Here is a 20,230-nt window from a genome sequence, read left to right as displayed (position 1 = left end):
CAGAGTGGGGAATAAATCCTTTTCTCAAGCCCCTTTTACACTGAGATCCAGCTTTATTGCTGTTTACACTGAACCTAATGAGGCAACATATCACCAGCCCTGTATAGGAAGCATGCCGGCCTTCCAGAATCGGAGCTAAGATGTGTCACACATCTGCGTCCTGTCCTGCCTCCTCCCTCTGGAAGTCGTGATATGTTCCAGCCTCCAACAGGCTTCAGTCTGTCTGTCTCCCTCTCTCTCTCTCTCTCTCTCTCTCTCTATCTGCTTCCTCCTATCTTTCACTTCCAAATCCATTCATCCCATGCGACAGAGCAAAACCCTTAATAATATATGAGCTCCTCCGTCTCTCTGGGCAGTGGTGGCAGATTCCTACAGGATTCAATCATGGCCACACTAATGAGATTAGCATGGCTAATGTGCACGGCTCTCCCTCCCTCCTAACAGCCTTACCTCAGTCCCAGCAGGCTCCCCGCACAGCAGCAGGGTACCCAGGATGTGTGGATCGATGGCAGGGTGGCTGAACTAGGAAAGCCCCCCCAGTTCCACCTGGGCCTCGACACAAGGTGCCGGAAGAGAAGGGAACATCCCAGGTGAAGGGGGAAGCAAGAGTGAGCTGGCCAAGTGAGCAGAGCCTCCATAACAAGTGTGTCTGTGTTTGTGGGAAGGAAGGATGCGTGGGGAGTGTTTGGCAGCCTTCCACAGCCTCTCCCTGTGTTCAGAATGCCATCGTAGAACCTGGCACTCGAGACTGCCAGGATGGAGGGGGAGAGCAGGGAGAAAAATTGGACGGACGGAGGGACGGAGGGATGAAGAGGTGATGAAACAGATTAGGGTAATCTCCCAGGGCCTCATTGTTCAGCCTGCCTCATCGAAGCCCGCATCACATTTCTCCAAACGCTGGCTTTTAAATCAAACGTGCACACACAAAAAATCCAGTTCATACATTTAGCAGCTGCTTTTATTCAGCGTGACTTGCAGTTGCAGCTGGACCCAAAATGATGAATCACCAACATTGGAATCAATACGTCGCCTCTAAGAAACACACACATAAGAAAAAGAATTCCACGAGGGAGCGCGGAGCGTGATTACTTCTCTCTTCTATCACCGTGTCCTTAGGTTGTGTCTCGATCTCGAGTGTATTCAAATTAAGTGGATGCAATTCTTCACGGCTTTGATTGATTTCTCAGTCAAATTAGCTGATTTGTTAATCTATCAGTGAACTGAAGATGCATCACCCAAAGGTCTGCGAGACTTCCATTAAGCGTATATTACTCAGAGGGACGCAGCGATCCCTCAGATGAGAGCCTCATTCAACATGAGACAAACAGGAGCAAGTGATTCATAACCTGGAGTCAAGATGCAAAACAAAAGAAATCCGCTGATTAACAGAGTGGAAACAAAATGAACTTGGGTTTTGCGCGATTCAAATAATGCACTAAAGCACTTATCTACGAACCCCAGTCACGTCACCGAGCACTCACATGTTCGAATGGACACAGACGTGTCGTGTGCCGCTCAAGGTGAACACATGAGTAAACTAACCTCTGGCACCGGGAGGCTTAACCGTTTAATTGAGTCACGTCGGGATCACACCGACTCGCTGAATACTGCGGAGACGCAGTGGATCTCGCTTGTCTGCTGATGCACTTCACACACGCATGAGGTGAGTCACTATCTGAGGGAGATTTTTCTTTTAAATAAAATCATGTACACGAAATTAAAATGAATTTATGGTCTGTGCCAGATGTCTCATCCGAGTTAGTACGGCAATAAATCTTGGGCTTCATCACCAAAATGGCCAAGAGGGTACGTGTTGTGATATTATTCACATGATGCATTCAACGATGCTCTACATGTCTGGATTTGTTTTCTGGCCTTGTTACCGACAAGCTAAAGAACACCTGCTGCAACCTGCGGACAATACAGTGCTTTATCGTCTATGTGACTCTATATGGAACCATCATTTACAAAGTGAACATCATGCTGTATTGAAGAAGACTTAAAACTAGAAGTTGAGACATAATGTAGTTCAGCTTTATGTGAAATTTGTTCTTATTTAGAAATGACAGTAAAGTTTTAGGTAGTTAAGAAATAATGGAAATGCTATGCCAGCAGAATGAACCAGTTTTTGCATAAGTTAAAGAAAACCCATAATAAATATATATGTTTTTAAGCAAGAAAGCTCCACTGCTGGCTTCTTTACAGTCGCCGGCTGAAATATATTCTATGATTTAGGGTTTACCACAGAGAAAGCAGTAATGGAAAAAACGGGCCAGGCTCTGCATCTCGTTACCTCAGGGAGAATATTCTGGCCTGCCGTTACTGTGAGTGCAGAAGATGCCAACACAAGACACTGTCGTCGTAGAAATGTCAACTCCTGTCGTCTGCCCAACACATTTCCTTGTAATATCCTCTTAAGAGGAAATAGAGCCAAGTTTGGTCACAGTCGTATTTCAGCAAGTCGGAGCTGCTCACGCCGAAACTATCACTACAGAGCAACATACGGCTGCAAACACTTGGGGAAGATGGTGGCGCCAGACATCCAGGGTAGATGTGTCATCCATCTCTGAAGTAACTGAGCATGAGACTTAAAGATCGGACTGCAGGTGCTTACTGTAAAAACCTTGAGAACATTAGCTGTGTCCTAATCAAGTGGTTGCATCTCTTGGTGGTCTTGTACAAGAACTTCATAGAACGGTAAGACGTCCTTGAAGGACTTCCTATTTGCATCCTCAGCTTGTCCCACCCTTACAGCTGCATCGTTAGCGATGCGCCTCCTGCAGCTCGGGTCATCATCGGCCCATAATGTGGTGACTCCTGGGAAAGTTTGTCCCAAGAAGGATCCACCCAGTTTCTAAAGGATGACTGGATGAACTTGTTGGCTGCATTTGTCTGGCCACTGTGACACAAAGACACGACCCCGGCATTGGGACACAAAGAAGAACATCTGTATCATGTGATCAACAAAGATAGTTTAAATGTGCAGGTGACCTTGAACCCTGATGTGAGAGAAGTGTGTTGCCATTTTGTTGTACAACACGCAAGGAGAAAGTGTGAGTCTCTGTATCGTCCTCAAAAAAGATCCAATTCATTAATAAAGTGAAAACTTCAGCATCCAGTTATCCAATGTTTCAAAATAAAACCTTCTACATCATTAAAAACCTTAGAGCCAGAGCAGTGTTCGCTCTGCAGGGGTCTTCATTCTCAGTGTTTTGATCTTAAATGAGCATTTAAACCGATGCATTTGGAAGGTGTTCGTTAAACGACAGCGAATAATTCAATTCAAAGCAGAGGGGAAGGATTTTAGCAGTTGAGCAGTTTAGCGATGTTATTTTAACACTGGAAGATCCCGACTGTCTGTCGAACGTCTCATGGAAGAAACAAACATCCTTTTTACTTTGATTTAGAAAAGATGAGTTAAGCCACAAAGAACAAACTTTGGAACATTTGGAACGTCTTCAGTAACTTCTTGTACATTAATAATAATGAAATAGATGCTGGAGGGATGTATAACCATGATGGTTGTAGCATAACAAGTATTATAATACAATCTTTGTTGTTGAATTTGTATGAGCAATATAAATACATCTGTGTTGTACATATTACACCATAAACCATCTTATAGGATTGTGATTAATTATCTAGAACAACAGAATCAGGTTCAGGGAGGATGTCCGAGACTTTGATATTTAAATAATTAAAGTAAGTCAGTCTCGGTGTCGTGATTTCAGCTTTTAATTGAGTTCAGAGTCATTTTGTATTTCTTAAAAGATAAATGAGGACAGTGCAGATTTATTCATGAACACTAAAAAAAAAAACAACAACAACAACAAAGAAATACAGCCCAGTTTCCTTCTGCAGAACCGGGACAGAGCCTATATTTGCAATGACGGATTTTAACCCGGTAACATTTTCAGAACAAGAATATTTCCAGCTGTGGAACTTTCTGTGAAAGTGGGACAGAATCATCGAGGACCAACAGAAATAACCACAGTATGTAGGTTCCTGCTAAAAGAAACATGACACAGACGCCGCTGTGTAGTTTTTCTCTAAATGTCAGCAAATTCCATTTTAATGCAAAACGGCAGAACAAAACCTCAACGTGAGCTTGATGGAGCCAAAGCCACCGACAGATCCAGGGAACATAAGTCGAAGAGATCCTCCGCTTCTTTCTCTCCCTCTGCAACAGCTCAGTTCCTGAAAATCACATCCTGCTCCTGCATAGGGATCAGCACCTGCTGCTATGGCAACAGGCATCCCACTTTGCCGACCAGGTTACTTTGGCCCAAATTGGTCGTACCATTATTTAAAAAAAAAAAAAAAAACCATCACATGCTGTAGCTTTTCAGACTAAAATGTCACCGGGGCAGTGTCAAGGGCTCTGGCTAAACAGAGCGTCGGTGGACGAGCCGTCACTTTCGCTGTCAAACCGAGGCCAGAGCACCAGACTTATTATAAACACTGTGCCTCAGTAGAGTTGAATAGGAGGTGAAATGACAGCTGATCTACTCTTGAATATAAGGGGCCTTTCATACTGGAGTGTAAATTGACTCACCTCCTCTTTAGCAGATTAGGTGAACTCCAAAGAGAGAGAGAGAAGTCCTGCCCAGTCAAGGACCCCGGCGGCTGGGTAGAGCCTCGCTGAGCCTCCTCTGTGTGGCTGGAGTTCTTCAGATGAGTTGTTTCAGTGAATCAGTCTCTTCCTATATGTTCCCAGGTGAGGTGGTGTTGGTATACACACTCGGTGTTGTGTGGTCCAGCGGAATCCGATTGCCCTACTCAGGCGATGGAAACAGGTTGAGTCCCAGCGAACGGTTGTTGTGCCAAAGCGAGAAATCTCAGAAGTGGAGCTAAAAGGAGAGAAGGAGAAGATAGACGCACGGAGGTGTTAATAAAACTTTAAATTGCATTTGAGTCGGAGAAGCAGGAAGAGTGGGAGACGGAGATAAAGATTGAATCAATGCAAAACTTAAATTAACCAGACAGCCTTGATTAGGTGCGCATACCAAGTGCCCTCTTCCTGATTGAAAAACTGTGTTTGGTCAGATAATTCATAATATTTGTTAGCAAATTCAATAGCAGATTATAGCAAGATTGGGCCTGATTGCGTGAGCAGGTACCAGGTCTGTGTTTGACTGATAAACAGACGGAGAGGACTTCACCTTCGAGATAAGTTCAGCACTTCCGAGTTTTAAGAGGGAAGAGACGATAAAGTGATTGAAACCAACAAAGATGAGACACTTCAGTGTTTCATTTCCACCAAAGTACAGAGATTAAATGGCGAGAGTCAAAGAGAAGCTCATATTTTAGAAGTGTTGAATATGAGTAAGTGGACGACACACTGAAAATAAAGTAGGTCCACAATAACAGTCACACTGCTAAGAGCAACATGCCGTGCTAAAAGCAGGATGTGAATTAAAACCCTTTCTCACATTCATGCTGCAAACTGAAAAGGAAAAAAAAACATGACAAAAATTGGCTGAGAAGAAAGTTTGACTGAAACTGTGGTTGAATGACGATAAAGAGAGTCGAGTGATTTAAATGTCAGCAGAGAACCTGGCTGTGCAGATTGCAAAATTTAGATTAGAGACAGATTACTCGACTATTTCAATCAGCTTCACATATTGCATGTCAATGGTTGAACAATAAAAAGAAATAAAAGGATTCAACGGAACTTGAAATTATTTCAATTCTAATCTCACAGCGCCTCGTGTGTGGAAACGTCCTCATTCTTCTGTTGTTTAATGTCGATTAGCAAACCTCTTCTAGTGGTAGTAACGCAATACTGCTAGTTGCACAAACAATCCAATTAATTCACGACTTAATGACTGTTCACACAATTTGAACGGTCCCTTAGGAAGCGGTTGTGGTGATGGTTAAAATGAACGTAGGCCGAGGTCAGCAGGATTTCTTGTAAACTGGAAACGACACAATGTGGGTCCATCGCTGGGTAACTATCGGACCAACAGCGTGCGGCGTTGATGGAACTAATAAAGCTTGGACCTGGATATGTGTAATACTACCAGAGCTGGGAGATACGGCCAGAAATTATATGAAGATAAAAACGATATTGAGAATTATCTCAATTATCTCACAGTGTGATTTTTTTTATTTTTGCTCCTGAGTGAAGCAAAACTTTACAAATCTAACGTAGATGAATTATTCAGTATAAATCTCACTGTACTTGTTTATTGGACTTTTGCTTTTGTTTGGCTATTGAGGAAAATTATATAACTTGATAATTATTGAAATTCTCCCTTTGTCATGTTTCTACGGCTGAAGATGCACAAAAACTACACAACTCTCAGAAAACAGCTTAAGTTCCCTTCAGCTGAAGAGCGATGAAACAAAAGGAAATAGACATTATACAAACAGGCACCACACATGAACATATTTCTATAAGGCACAGAAATACCCGTTCAAATGTCACAGCACATCGGAGACGGTGCCAGCGTTTGAGAGATGTCTTTTATTCTGCGTGAAGATCCTCCGGCTTTAAGGAAAGGTTAGACGCTGTGTGTGCAGAGGAAGGGGTAAGAGGGCTGATCAGCTTGGCAGATGGAGAGAATAATAAAGTGAAATGTCAGAAACAGGAGGTTACTGACTATAACCTCATGAAGATGGCGGTCTCCGGCGTGTGTGGAGGTGGAGAGAACAGGGTAATTAAAGTGCCGGGGGGGGGGGGGGGGGGAAGAAGAAAAGAAATATCAAGTGATGAATGAAAAAAATACTTTATGTGTTTGGTTTAAACACAGAATCAACAGATGACTAAGTCACAACAGAAGGTGCATGATGGGAAAAAGAGGCCAGTTTGCTCAGAACTAGAACAGGACGGGGAGGAGAGAAGACAGTGTCGATTCTGGCCAACATAAATGGATGAAAATGATGTTTTGATCCAGTGCAGTGCCCGACAGTGAGCTTGAGGCCACAATCCATCAGAGAGCAGAGAGAGGAGAGAAGAGGTGAGATAGAGAGCGAGGGAACGGAGGGTGGACAGAGAAGGACGAGGGTGAAAAAGGTAAATGGAGTCTCGGGATGAAGGAGGAGCAGGAGGACTTGGAAGTGAGGGAAGGCGGCTTCAACTGAAACCAAGATGGATCCTCGCAGTGAGTGGTTGAATAATTTACTGAGAAGAGATGAGGAATTAAATCCACACACGTGCAAAATAAAAACAGTCCGAGCTCTTGCGGGAGCCGAAGTCACGATTAGCCGCGCTCAGACGAGGAAAAAGGAATTGTTTGATGAGCGAAAGAGTGTTTTTAGTTGATAACAATTGAATTTCAGTTTTATACAAGAGGCTTTTTCTAAACCGCAGTCGTACGCTTCCTTCAACTGTCAGCCAATCACATGAAAGCAAACCGGCGGCTTTGTAATTTTAAAAACTCCTAATTGACTGCTGTGACGCTCGGAGTGGTCCGAGCTAAACTTGTGAAAGCTGATAATCAACTGGCACAATGTGAACGGAAGTTTGTTTAGTGGTGACACGTCGATGGTGAGACGCCTCAGAGGAGGAAATAAAATCCCAACGGCCCAACTCTGATGTGATGTGAAATGGAGAAACGTTTTGCCACGTGCTTTTATCTGGGGAATACATTTAAAGAGAAAATTCAAAGGTTTCCCAGTATTTTATAGTTTTAAGATTTAAAATAATCATGATTGTATACGCAAAGATTTCAAACCTGGTGAGAGGATACTAGCATTTTGTAGCCTATCCCTACTTGGGGTCATATTTGAATATATTTTTTATCCATAACCACTGTTTTTTTCTGCCATAACTGTGATGAACAGAACTTTACAAAATCACTGAACCAGGCATTTCTGCTGTAATCACGCAATAAACAAAAAACTATCAAATGGATTTCCACGAAACTTGGTTGAAGGATTCAACATGAGGCTGGAAGGTATTTATCAGATGGTGACATGGATTCGTACAAAGCAGCAGTACCAAGAATCTTTTTTTCTATCTGTAACATTGCAACATTTTGCAATATGTAGTAAAAATCTGGATGTAGTGGATTTCAATGTGGTTCCCTGAGGGGAACTGATAACCACATTAAAATCTGGACTATCGGTCATTTAAAGAGTGATTTGTGTAAAATACGGGGATAGAAATATTTCTTATTTAGCAATAGATCTTGTTCTAACTTCCTCTTCCAGACTGCACACTCTCGAGGACAATTATGCTCAGTAATCTCAGGAGTTAACGGAGTAAGAAGGAGTCGGGGAGAGTCGAAACAGCTGGCAGGGCAGAGATTTGGCAGCCGAGTGGAGGAGGAGGTAGACGGGCTGTGAAAGACGACGCAGGAAAAAACGCTCGCCCCGGCACAGACGCTGCCGTACGAGCTCACGAGTACATGTCGGCAGGGAAGGAGAATGGCAGCATTAACTGATAACAAGCAGTGCTTTGAGGAGGAGAAGAGCAAGGCTCTAAAGGTGAAGGAGGATCAAACGCAGATCCACAAAGAGTGCAGGGCAGTGGGCGGTGGGGGGGGATTGAGTGGGTGACTGCATGTTTTCCATTAGTCTGTTGTCCCTGGCAACCATATATTCCTCTTCCCTACCCCTTTGTTTTACTCTTTTTCTCGTTTGCTCTTTGTGAGCCAAATAACATCCCGCTTTAGATCCCATCTCAACTTCTTTCTCTCCTCTTTCATCCATCTCTCAACTGAGTTGTGCCGCTTTTCTACTCCTTCGTCTTCTGCTTCCTCAGCTTCTATCTCTCAACTTCTCTCTGCATCTTCTGTCTTTGTCCGAGAGGCTGTGAGGATGACATTCGGACGACCGCCACGCAGCAGGAGCCCACGGTGTCTGCCACTACCCACAGTGCACCAGCCATTTGAAATTCCTCCAGCACTGCCGGGCCCATGCCAGTCGACTGGTTCGTCAACGGGGACAAAGTCACACCCACATACTGATTAACACAAGCAAACACAAGCCCACGCACGGCTGCAACACTGACCTCATCTTTTGTTTAACGCCCAAATCGATGACAAACTATGCGCACAAACAAACACACTTCAGGAAAATATCCTTAAAATCAGTTTGGAAAAAGTTGTGGAAATGTTCACTGGCCACTTGTAAAAGAGTGAGCATGTTTTACCATACATCTCCGAGCTCTCTTCCTAAACCATGTAAGACTTAAACAGATCCTCACCAGAGGCAACGCTCCGCTACACAAGTGTTCATCTGTCAAAACATCACATCTGTTCCCATGAACAGATGTTCTTCCAGCAGCTGGAGCAAATGATGGATATAAGAAAAAACTACCTCAGTGGAGAAAAATCGTATTTCTGTGACACGATTTTTTACCGATATGAAATTTAAAGCACGATGCAACGAGACAAGTTAAACAAAAAGCTTTAAGCCAAGTCTTTTAAACAAGTCAGTCAATCGAACTCAGTCCAGACGAGTCTACTGAAACAAGTAGGAAGTATTAGAGGAAGATGTGTGGATGCTAGCATCAACTGAGGCTGAGTCAGTTGCAGCAAAGTGCATCAGTTTTGATTGCTTACAATTTAAAATGGATCTAGTCTCTGGGTGCAAAAAGTGAAGCCTACATCGGATAACCAGCAGGGGGCGACTGGTTTCTACTTTGATTTATAATGACAGTAAACGGTTTAAGGTCTCAATCTCAAGTCTTCACTTCAACATGAAGTTCACTTCTGTACATTAAAGTCCCATTTAGAGTGTGGGGGGGGGGGGGGTACCATGTGATTGACAGCTAGTGCCGTCCAACAGCTTTCAAAATGAGTTTAGTATAAGAGCAGGAGAACGTGACAACCTCCGTCTGAGTTGAAATCTGTGTATTCCCAAGGAGACCCAGTTTAAAACCGAACATGAAAAAGAATCAGTACAAACGATTTGTTTCTTCATTTGCTGCCAGCACTCAGCCTCAGGTTGGTTGCCAGAAAATGAGATAATTGCTGATTCTATTGCTTCAATAAGACGGCAAAGCTTTTCTCTCCCTTTTTAATACTGAGTCTCATACACAGCAACGCAAAGACTCGACCAGCAAACATTAATCATACCAGCAGAATCTTAAATCACATCTACTGTCGTCTTCTTGAATGTAGTATTCTGACCTTGGCTTTCACATCAAATTTGAAAAGCTCAACGACTCGTTTAACTACTCAGTCATCTCAAGAAGGAAGTCAATGATTCTTTATTTGAAAATATACAGGGTTTTTTTCTAAGAGGGTAAAAAAAAAAAACATCAGCGGCATTTTCTTGAGCACTGAGCAATTATTCCAGTGGATCGATTTTCTGCAAATCATCAATCGAGCGCTGAAGATGTCTGTGTGTGTGATAACTGTCTTTTATTTGACAGTTAGATTTTGCAAATTGAGGTTTGTGCGTCGCAAACCTCGAATTAACTTAAGTGCTGCTTTGTTGTTCCATTGAAGCGTGTTTGTAAACACGCCGCTGTGGAATAAACGAGGAAAAGTGTGATTAAATATCACACACGGTGGATGTGGGTTCAAAACCTACACTACAATTACTACTGGTACTAGTAATACTACTGGTACTACCACCGGTGCCATTACAATATCCCAAATACACAACCATGCATTTGTATATCACTAGAACAGTAATGGTTGCAGCAGCTACCTCTTGTCCTCAGTTCCAGCTGCTCCATAGAGACCCCTCTCATCCCAACACGATTAACCACCACACCATCACTGCCTCATAATCACAGGGTTCAGCTGCCAACAGGCAGGACTGATGGATGTGGACGGAGAAAAAGTGACAGCGGAGGGATGGAGAAGAGTGGTGGTGGAGAGGGGAAGGCACAAGCGTCGCTATTTTACCGGAGTGCGTGAAAACAGATGAGTCAACAGGATAAAAAGAGGGATGAAATGGCCTGATGTTAAGAGAGAGGAGGGAGACGACAGGGTTTTATTTTGAGGTGGATGATGAAGCACAAGACAAAGATTTAACTCTACAGTAAATTGCAATGCGAAAGAACAGATGAGAAGAGTTAGACCCTTTCTCCTTTGTATATATCTACTTCACCTTGAAGCTTTAGGATACTCGGTCCTGGGCCCATAACTTCAGACCATGTAATCCCCTACTCTCCTATGTGTCTCTCAAAATAAAGACAAAATGCCAAAAATATAACTACTTATAAAAGGAATATGGTCCTACTCCTAATTCATGCAGAAGTGCATCACTCAGGAGGTTACTAGTATCCTCACTTTGAATTCAACACCAGTTTTCACCCAGATTGTCATCCTGTTTGATTTCTATCTTAGTGTTCCCTCTTCAGATTTTCTCATTCTCCCATTTTTCTCTCTCGCAGCTCAAAAACATCTCTCAACAGCCAAGAGATCCAAGAGTCTTCACTCCAGCCCTCATCATTCTTTTCATTTTGCTTTGTTCCGTACATTTGTTACTGAATACGGCAAATGTTGACACCTCGCTGTGGTGCAGGCCCGTCCTTCGTCTGATCACCAAACCTGGTTTTCACCTGTTTGAGGAGCATCTTAAAACTCAGAGAGTCAGAAACTGAGCTGAGATGCTTCATCCTTTAAAGCCGTCACCAAAAATTGAATCAGAGCCGTCTCTCAGTTGTCGTGTCTGATAGATCGGACGGTTAAAAAAAAAATGATGCGGGGAACCCCATCAATCAGATCGGCTCCTTTCTCACAGTCTGTCACTTTAATAAACTCTTATTTTTCTTTTCCTCCTCTTTCTCACTTCTCTCACATATTTTATTTACTTTCTCATCATGATTCTCTCATTTTCTTTTCTTTACTTCAGCTCTTTGAATCATTCACTGTCAACCAATCAATCTGCTTCTCCTGAACACCTTTTTCATATCTCGTGAATCTGCCATCGGACACACCGTCTTGACGAACCGAGCCTCCAGCTCAGTTTGTCCATGTGTTTGTTCCTATTGATCCAGATTGACTCCCCATCAGATGCTTTCTGTGACCCTTTCTTAATTGGTCCTGACAATGCACTTTGGTCAATCTATGGTCGGGATCAATCTGACACTGACAAACAATTTAGAGTCAAGCATGTGCAAGTGTGACGTACTGTTTTCTATCCGAGTCAATATAACTGAGATTAGTGCATGTGCAGCACATCAGTGGACAGCTGCTATAATGAGGGCATTGTCTGTTTACACTGCCGTCCATATTAATACATCATTATCTTAGTATTTATACTTCTAGTACTTCACGTTGGAATACAGCAGATAGTCGAATAAAGGCTTTTATCCAAATATGACACATCTCAAATAACAGTTTGAGTGAATGTTGTGGATTTTACTCTATTGTGTGAAATTGTTTATTTAGAAAGCGAGTGAATGTGAGATGATTTTTCATATTTCATTTATATCCACAGCAGACAACATGAACAGTAAATAAAAGTGGTGGCAGATCTGAAAACAAACAGGCATCTCTCTAAAATAGGTCAAAATATACTTGTAAAATAGGAGTTATTTTAGATAGTAGTAGTTTTCCTCCTCATGCTGCACTGCTTCCTGAACTCCAGATAATCACCTGAAATTATCTGGAGAGGCTGTGTGTGAAAATGCAAACGGCTGAGTCCGATGCTGTGTACCTTTCTCTGGAGTTTTTTCCTGAACGAAGGATATTATCTGGAGTGAGTGGGCTCGTTACTGACTTTTCTTAAATGCAAAACATGCTACACTCCCCTCTCCCCCAAATGCTCTGGAGACTTTTGCTTTTGACTGGAGAATCTCCTGCTGTTCATATGATCATCTTGACCCAAATGTGCAGAGTTCATTTCTGAAAATGGCTTTCGTTGTTAAGCTTTACTCTTCCATGTTTGCAACGAATGCAGTGGTGATGTCAACCAACTGATAGAATGAAAGCCAATCAGTCAAAAATGTCGAACTACTCCTTTAAGTAACTGCCGCGTCTGCACGAAGAAAACCTCAGTGACAGTATACAGGACCCTATCGCTCCACTCTGGGTTAATTGGGGTAAGAACGTAAGTGACAATAACCTTCAAAGTCTTCAAGGAAGGATCAGTCAACACAGACTCAAACCCTGGAGGTGTGCACAACGAGCAGCATGTTCTCTGCATGTCTCTGCGGGGAACTGATCAAACACGGAGCAGGTTATAGTCTCTGAAACTCTCCACAAAATCGACTTAGTTTTAATAACTTTCATGGATGCAATTCATTAGTCTCTGCAAGCAAACGCCGAATCCGATTTAATGGCATAAACACTTGCGCATGTTCTCCGTGAGGTACTTTTTTTAGTTCCCATCAAGGGCAATGCCAATTAAACGTGTGTGCCTTGAGTCATATTTGCTCTCCGTCACATACACACACATAATTTAAGTGAAGCCACAGCACATGGACTAATGACTGATGAGCTGAATTGGATGCATTTACAAAAGTGGGGAAAGATTAAATAGATTCCTGCAAAAGACCATTAAACCACTTTACATCAGGAGAGTTATGTTTCTCGTTTCCTCTAATTAATCACGAGATATGGGGATAAACGACTTTTGTTTGGATATTAGTTTTGTTTGTTTTTGTTTTTTTTTTTTCTCATAAATCACCATGACATGGTCGCTGGCCAATTAGGGCTGCTGCCTGGGGTGGGAGTTGGCATGGAAACCCCACACGGCAGGCCAAGGTGTCAGTAGGGGGCAGGAGGTGGTGGGCGATCCGAATATAAATACCGCGGCGTCTACGAAAACAACAACAAAAACATAAATCTAAACCGAGTCAAAAAGCATATGGCCGCTCTTGCGGCGCGGAGTGGGTGGGGTCACAGGCAGCAGCTCATGACCGAGTCTGGAGGTGGAACCTGAAGAAACTTGCTGAGTGTAATCTGGTGTTTCAGCTTTGTCTATAATTAGCTACCGTCGGTCACCGGTGTATTCAGGTCTGTTTATAGAGTTGTTTGTTTTAATGGAGTACTTTACCTCTGCTGGCTGCCGGTCAATACTGCTGCCATCGTTTTTTTTCTCTTAGACGTCAATAAAAGTGATAAATTACCGGTTGTCACTTTAAGCTGAGTAGTTCCAGACCCCAGTTGCTCCAGAGCTCCCAGTGGCTAACAATGCATTTGTGAACGTGCAGCAGATTTGACGGAAAATATTGAAAACTAACTTTAAAATGTTATCTTTCACTACTTGTTTAAATAATGCAGAGCCTTGGTTGCAAGCATGAGGGTTTTGATTTCAGACATTTTCATACATATTGTCCTAAATGTAAAACCCATAAAAAACATTTGGATTGATCCTGTCAATGTAATAAAACATTTCTTTTTTTATCTTTGTTATGAGAGAAACCGAACAGGCTTTTGTGGAGAGCAGTTTACCTTGACACAGTCCGAGGAAGTAATTGAAAGACTAATCTCTTAAATCCATCCATGGCAAAGCAATAACCACTTAACCTTAACTGGATGATTGTAGGGTTGTTGACCTGCGGAGAACAACAACTGACCACAAGAGGCGACGAAAGGAGATAAACGCAGCTTTTTTCCATTGGTTGTGTACTTTTATCCACAGTTGTACTTTAGGAGTCAAGAGTTGAGGGTCTCCTGATGTTGTACGGTGGTCAGAGGTCTTCCAGTGTTTTGGGAGCTTCGGCGAAACATTTCAATTGATAGCCCAAATTTGTATTATCTATCAGTTGATCAAATGTGGGAAGCAACCCAGAGAACAGCGCCCTCTCTGGCTACTTGCTGCATCACTTTTTTGTCTCTTTCTTTTTTGCAGGGTTGTGGCTCAGAGTGACTCTTCTTCGGTTAAACCTCGGCTAGTAAACTGTGTTTACACCACAAATAACCTGTTAATGTCCTATAAGGGGATGAGAAGCTCAGTATATATGTCGACGACCAACACGTTCATCAGCTGATGAAGTCGGACACGGTGATCCTGTTGGATTGATCAGTTTATTTATTAGTTTATTACTTTAAATGTATTCAGTGTGTGTTGATGTTGTAGCTACACAAGCTAACAGCAAATGTTTTACAAAGCTCACGGTTCCTCATGAATAAAACATCATCTGTTTGAAGATGTACATTGTATTCAAGGGTGGCAGCAACAACAACACAACAACCGGCCAAGGAACACCATCAGTCGGGCACAGTATGAAAACAAACACCACAGGATCAATAGCTTTTGCAAGTCCAATGAGGAGAGCTGCAGCATTTTTTCATCTGCCCATAAATATAAATTTACAACCTTCTGATGGTCAGCGGAGCATAAAGTCTGGAACTGTCCGACAACTTTAAGGTTTATTAATCAACACATTGCATCTCATCTGTTTAATCCATGACATAGACCAAAGAAACCAAAGTGTGAAAAGGATCATTCAGCCGTTTCTGGAAGTTTGTGTGCAGCAGCTACCTTTTTAAAAAGATATTCTGGCTCTGGTGAGTGATTTTGTTCACATTTGATAGAGTCAGGTTAGCCTGGGCTTTGAATGCTAAGTGCGCCACTTGCAAGCTGAAGCATCAACACATGAGAGTCGTATAAATCTCATTAAAACCTGAAGAAAAGCGACGAAACAAAGATAGAAGTTCTTGAATTGTTACCCTCTTATTTTACTTCTTCCCCAGTACACACAAGTTCTGGTACAAAAGATGACACCATAACTCCAGAGTAATTACGCTGCACGTTAAAGTCTGTAATCTAAAGTCTTACCAACAAAGACAGACATGGTGCGGATGAAAGTGAATTTGATCATATCTATCATTGTGTCTGTGAAGTCTGAATCATCTGCCATGTCTGTGCTGAGCATTTTTGTCCCTCTCTCTGTCTCTCGTGCTTTTGTGACACTCCACACAAATCTATTATTCCCAGTTTCTCTCTCCTCTGTGTACAGTCACACTACAGTACGCTCACACTCACCTCTTCGCAGCATCGCTCATATTCATATGTTTGTTTTGATGTATTCAGGAGGCTTCATTTGCATAATACTCATTTAAAAGGCTGATTGTCTCCTGATAGGCCCGAGCGCTCTTTTGCCTGTTTAATCATTCATCTGGATGACCTGCGCTTAATAGGGACGGCCGACACTGCGATGCGCCTCACTTGGCGCATTGGCAGCCCGTGCCCAAGAGTGGGCTTCACTAACTGGTGACATATGGAAGATGTGCTTCAATCATCTCAGCCGCCATCGCTCAATATCAGGGTCCAGTGAGGGAGATGCAGAGCACAAGCGTTTGTTTTCAGCCGGCAGCTGCAGGCTTTTTCTTCATTGCTTCTTCATGGATTCCCAAATCCCTCTCCAAGCGCTGTGTTTACACATCTCACACACACACACACACATTTTAGATGATTTCCACGAGTGGAATAGTCGATATAATCTCAGTTATATTCTTCATTTAGCTGCTCACTGCAGATAATATCTAGAAGTGAATAGACTTTATACAACAGGGTTCCTTCACCTGAGTAATATCACTGCAGATTCATTCCAGCCTCGCTTTAAATTCCCATGAAACACACGTTATGACCGTGACACTGGTTGCTGTGGCAACTCATGTTGTAACCAGGCGGCTAATAAGACATAATCCTGTTTGCCCCTCTTGCTTTGTTGTCATGCTTTCATGCTACTTCAAGAAAATGTTTCATTTTGTACAGTTGCATCAATAACATTAATGTAAAAAGCTGACCCTAGAGTGAGCTGCGGGTTTGTTGCATTACATTTACATTTAATTGTTTGGGAGAAACACTTTTATCAAAGAAGACTCGCGGCTCACAATAATTCTTTTTATTTGCCACAACATTTTAACCACTTATCAGAAACACGTATGTCGTGTTTAACACAGCGTTCTTGAGTCTTAATAATGTCTTCATCTCAAATTACTCAGTGAGCCGAGCGTGAACATGTTGGAAACAAGTTTTCAAAACCTCATATTAAATTGCAGAGGTTTAACTGTGCTGGACACTTAATATGATTTAAAAAAAAATATATAATAATGTAAAGTTGACTTGAGTTTCAGAATGTCTGCAGCTGAGCCCTGTTGCGAAGTGGATTTAATACTAGCTGCAGATAGAGAGAAGTTTAATTTCACCTCAGTTGGCATGCAACACCGGGAGGATTCAATTTCCCCCTCAAGCTTTTTTAATAAATATATATTGATACATTAGACTGAGTCAGATAGTGCCTTTAATATCACCCTGGACACATTCAGCAATTTTGCACGGGGAGTCTGTAAACTACATTTGGGCGAGTTTGGGGGACTGAGGGGAAAGTTTTGTGGGGGGTGAAATTGGACCTGTGCTATCACAGACGGCCTTAATCCACTAAGTCCTCTTAGGACAGCCACATAACAGCCAGATAACGGTTCATGGTGGATTCACTGACATGTATTTGGACCAGACAGCTCGTCCTGCAGGTATCATACAGAACAGCTCTGCTCCTGAGAGAAGTGTTGCTTCAGTGTGTTTGTGTGAACGTCTGGTTTCTTGCTCCAGAAATTGATTCACACATGACTGTGGCTGCATCACTGTACAGCAGCGTAGTTGTTGCATTAATCCCAATAATTCTGCTGCAAATGAATTTTTCTTAGTTCCTGGATTAACTTGACTTGCATTGGACATGTGGTTTCACTCTGTTTGTTTGTGTATTCCCACCAAGAAAATCAATGCCCTAATGCTGCAGTCACTACATCTGCTCAGTTTATTCTACGTCTTTGGTGCCATGGGATCACAGTGCACAACTCTGCAAATAGTGTGCAACAGCTTTATATGCATTATAGATGAGCGCAATGTTGTTGTGCTTTGCTGTTTCTCTCTTTGCTTTCATGCTTCTGGTTTGTTGCCTTGTGTCATTTTATGTGTGTATCCATGCAACAGGTTAATCGTCTGCTGAACCGACGGAGGCATCAACAATAATTTGCTGTTTAACTCTAAATAATGGTGCTTTTCAACAAACGCAAGAAATTACAATTTATAGCAAAATGGTTACACAGTTGAATTGTACGATGAAAGTCTCATTAATTATCTTGGTCTCAAACGTTTGTAGCCAAAACCTTAAAAAGGTATTTTGACGGGCACTGGATCAACAAAATATCACAGCAGGTTTCAACAGGGGAGAAGCTCTGGACACTTTCAGTTGTGCAGATCTTGTCCTCTTCTGTCACACTGTCTCAGAGTTTCTCAGGAAAAGGAATACTGACCAACCAGTTACTGCTCAAACCTGCTGCATTACCACGGGAGCACTTTTCTGGTCTTTTCTGAACCTGCTGATCTCCTGGGATTTTAAAACACAGCCATGGAGCAGCAGGTCTGCAGACGGAAACAAGACATCCTCAGGTGTCAGAGTCACGTCTTTGATGTCAGATGAAACGGCATCGACGTCACAGGGAAACTGTTGTCTTTGAAACATCTGTGGAGAAATTCCATAGACTCTGGTTTTCCTGTGACCTGAGGATGTCCTAATACGAACACGTTAACAGATCTGAATCACCGTTGGGATGTGGGAGACGAGCAAATTGGCCGAATTAATGTGCAGCTGGCAAAAGACGATTTCCAACAATTTGTGGAATCAATGCCATGAAGGATTGAAGCTATTTTAAGAGCAAATGTAGGGATGACCAGCCCAGATTTAGCACAGTGTCCTAGATGTGCGTAGCTGCAGGCTCTCACACGTAAAACAGCTATTTTTAGTTTGACTGCTACTTCTGCCCTTCAGAATAATGCATTCACTATTATTGATGTAGCATTGCAGTGCTTATAGCCCCTGTGGTGTGTGACAATGTGTTGCATCAGGTTGCATCAGGCTGCTGCCCTCTTGCTCTGCAGTGCCACAAAGTCTGACAACATGCTGCTATTAACACCACTCCCACCCACTGGAGTGTGGTCGCCGGGCTCACACACCGAAGCCAACACACATCAGTTAAAGACGGGGACGGTTAATTACTGAATCTCTTCAGAGTTTGAGACTTTTTCTGCTGCAGTGCAACACACAATAACAAACTGATGTAACACTGGAGGCCTGCAGGAGCTGTGCAGGGGGTGAGAAGACTGTCTTTGACGTCCACAGAAATAGGAGCATGAAAGCAACCGAAGTAACAAAAGGTATTAACTGTTCTATTCTTGTATACGCCTTTCTGCCACATCACTGTTTATATACACATAAATCACACAAGGACACACTCACACAGACGTGCCGGTTCAGATGGACCACCTGGGGACAAGGAGGACGCGTCGAGGAAAAGGATGGTCCACCCCTATGCCATTTGTTTTGAGTGTGTGTCTGTGTTTCATTGTGTCTGTACTAACGTGTGTGTACTTGTGCAAGTTTCTGTAAATAAAAGCATCAGCTAAATGTAGATGTGATGTATGTATTTGTGTCTATATGCACGTGTGCAGTTCATACGAGGCCCCAGGGAAAAGTGTCAGCACACGTCCTGCTGAGTAGCCTTTGTGTGTCTGTGTGTGTCTGTGTGTGTGTGTGTCTGTGTGTGTCTGTGTTTGTGTGTGTGTGTGTGTGTACAAGGGCAAACCATATGCTGACTCCATTATGTGCATGTGTTAGGGGTGTAAGTTGTGTGCTGGAGGCAGTGTGTGTCTGTCTGTGTGTGTGTGTGTGTCTGTGTGTGTGTCTGTGTGTGTGTCTGTGTGTGTGTGTGTGTGTGTGTGTGCAGCTGCAGCTCATGGCACAGTTACACATCCTCTGTGGAGTTTAATCACACCTTAGTCCTGAAGGTGACACAGACAACTGACACTGCATTGTTTGTGAGACTGGACTAATGAAGCTGGACAACACGCACCAGGTCCACACTACGTAGTAATACTATACAGGTTTCCAGTATATGGTTTATTCATATGGGAAATGTGACATTTGGATGGATACCGAGGAAACTGAAGAGCAAATGAGAACTGTAAAAAAAAAAAAACAAGTTACAAATTATACGTGCAGATTTTTTAGAATAGGCCCAAAAACTTGTTTTGTATTTCTGGAAAAACATGTTGCTGCAGAGAAGCAGAGTCACTGACGTCCAACAGAGCAGGTGTTGTATAATTTCCTATCGGTGTCACAGAGTTTCCCACACAGTCTCCAGCTCTGTTAAAGGGACACTCCACTGAGAAGCAATCATCTGATCATTAGATTCAGTGAGAAAGAAAGAGTTAAGTCGTCGTGACTCACATCCACACAAACACCAACACGTCTTCATCTGTGTCTCCGCTCTGCATCAGAAGTAAACTCCACCCACACTGTAGACTGTAAATAAATATGTCCGTGCAGCAGCAATTAAAGGGGCGGAGTCATGACTTCCTGCAGACAGAC

At 42.7% G+C, this 20,230-nt stretch overlaps 1 protein-coding gene across 2 annotated transcripts in view; it reads right to left on the bottom strand.

Moving 5' to 3' along the window:
- LOC109640170 (protein phosphatase 1 regulatory subunit 29-like) overlaps nucleotides 1–20,230 on the bottom strand; it is a 187,630-nt gene that overhangs the window by 122,665 nt on the left and 44,735 nt on the right. For both annotated transcript variants that reach the window (XM_069530358.1, XM_069530359.1), the window contains exon 2: nucleotides 4,556–4,850. The gene's annotated coding sequence lies outside the window, so the exon portion shown is untranslated. The remainder of the gene's footprint in view (nucleotides 1–4,555; nucleotides 4,851–20,230) is intronic.

Source organism: Paralichthys olivaceus, chromosome 8, assembly GCF_024713975.1.
Source record: "Paralichthys olivaceus isolate ysfri-2021 chromosome 8, ASM2471397v2, whole genome shotgun sequence".
Taxonomy (NCBI): Eukaryota; Metazoa; Chordata; class Actinopteri; order Pleuronectiformes; family Paralichthyidae; genus Paralichthys; species Paralichthys olivaceus.
The sequence above is the reverse complement of the archived record's forward strand: the minus strand, read 5'-3'. Positions and strand labels throughout refer to the sequence as shown.